Source organism: Montipora capricornis, chromosome 3 (genome assembly GCF_036669925.1).
Source record: "Montipora capricornis isolate CH-2021 chromosome 3, ASM3666992v2, whole genome shotgun sequence".
NCBI classification, from domain to species: Eukaryota; Metazoa; Cnidaria; class Anthozoa; order Scleractinia; family Acroporidae; genus Montipora; species Montipora capricornis.
Window position 1 is genome coordinate 25812341 of NC_090885.1, and position 2500 is coordinate 25814840.

Below are 2500 nucleotides of genomic sequence, written 5' to 3' on the forward strand. Positions count from 1 at the left end.
GGAAGACTGCGAGAGTCAATCCTGTTTTTAAAAAGGATGACGAGACTGAAATCGAAAACTATCGCCCCCTATCTCTTCTCTGTGCTCCTAGCAAAATACTTGAAACCATCGTTGCTGATTCTATCATTCACCATGCGTTTATTGAAAATAAATTAATTACAGACAAACAATGGGCTTACAGGAGAGGATATTCTACAGAGCTGTTGCTAGTACATATGACAGAAATTTGGAGGAGTGCCATTGATTCAAATAAAGTTGTTGGTATAGTGCTGGTAGATTTCCAGAAAGCGTTCGACTGTGTCTCCCATAATGTGCTATTACGTAAATTAGAAAATGATTTTGGAATTAATGGCGTGCTCCTTGACTGGCTGCGCAGTTACCTTGACAATAGAAAACAATATACTGTCCTGAATGGTATAGCATCAGATCTCAACACTGTTAAATCTGGAATACCGCAGGGTTCTGTTCTAGGACCTACCTTATTTTCTCTTTACACAAGTGATTTACCTGAAGCTATAACCACTGCAACAACCTACATGTATGCTGATGATACCACCCTATATTGCATTGGCGATTCTATCGACGCAGTAATTTCTGAACTTAACAAAGCTTTGGAAGAGCTTCTATACTGGTGCAAAACAAACTCCCTTGTGCCTCATCCAAAGAAATGCGAAGCAATGATCCTCCATCGTGGAAGATTCACTGGCCCATTGAAAGAGTTAACGTTGGCCCAGCACACCATCAAATGGGTTACATACTCTCGTTTATTAGGCGTATTGATAGATGATCAACTAAACTGGTCTAAACATGTTAGTGTTGTTAAAAAAGGCTTTGTTGATAAGTTAAACTTGTTAAAACGTAGCAGATTTCTTCCAAAGAATATGTTATTAGACTTAGAGTTATTATGCCGTTGATCGTATATGGTATATCAGTATGGGGAGGTCTCACAAATAGGGAAGGTTTTAAGGCATTAGAAGCACTGCATTGTAGAGCTGCGAGAATTATCTTTGAGTTACCTTGGGAGATGTCTAATGCAGATGTTATGAAAAAGGCTAATTGGTCTTCTTTAGCCTCTATGTATAAAATTAGCTTAGCTAAGCTTATGTATAAAATCCACAATAACCTGACTCCAGACGCTATGTCAGTTATTATTAAGAACAATAACATCAAGCGATATCAACTTAGGAAAAAACTGAAAATTGATGTCCCTCGTTTTAACACCAACTACATGAGGAACTCTGTAGCTCGCAGAGGAGCAATAGTTTGGAACACGTTGGTTCCTCAACTTAATAACGATATAGACAATGTAAAGAAATACGCGATAATGGCAAGACGGTCAAAGGCTCTGCCACACCTAGATTTCAACTGTATCTCCCCTCAAACACTAAACAGAAGGGAGGAAGATTTTAAGTATAATTAGTGTTAACAACTAGTTGATACCTGAGTACCACCTTGTATTTTAGAATTTTGCGCTTTTATCGTTTTAGACTTGTAGTAGTAAGTAGCTATATGATTTTAGCTGGTGTATATCCTATTTATTTTCTAATTCATTAAGTTATCTTACTTAATTATTTAGACACGACCCCACAAGCGAAGCATCGCTTTAAATATTTATCGTGTATAAATAAAGATTATTGATTGATTATTGAGCATGACGTGACAGATGGACACGAAAACGAGGCCCACCGCCCCTGCAAAAACCCAGAGGGGCGGCCAATTTGCAGTCCACAAAAAATCTCGATTTCTCGCGCCTGCGAAGCCTGCGAAACCAAATTAGGATGCGTTCTCTCGTTCCTCGAGAACGCAATAAATCCAAATATGAAACATAAAAATATACAAGGATAAAATAGATCTACTAAAATATACCATGTCAGTTCTCAAATAATCAACTTATTCAGTTGGTGTTTGCAAAGAAATTTATCACACCACGCTTAAAACTTGAGATGCTAGAAGCTGATCTTACGTGAAAAAGGAAGCGAATTCCACATGTCTACAATACGATTAAAGAAACTAAATTTAACCGTGTTTGTTCTAGCATAGTGCAGTCTTTTTTTCTTAGGGGATACCTGGCAGTATCAGAGTAAAATTGACGTATCTAGACATGTCTATATTAATGTATCCATTCAAAGCTTTATAAAAGAAGAGTACATCAAAAAGAAATCGCCTATGTTCTAGAGACGGTAGATTAAGCTTAAGAGATACGAACTTCATAGTCATCTTCAGTTTTTAGAATAAACTTTGTGGCGCGACGTTCCACTCTTTAAACTTAGAGCAACGAAAAGAAAAAACCTAAACTTACTTTTTCTTTATCTTGTGTCCGATGTTGAAGAATGTCGACTACCAGTTGGTGAATGTTATGTTCTGTCGTGAATGTTTCATGTTGTTGTGATTTCGTGATCCTCGCAATCGGAATGTCGCGAAATATTAGATACAGAAAACAATTTTCCCAGAAGTAGACCTGTGATTTAGTGGTATTTATTAGACTAAATATATACAAAAT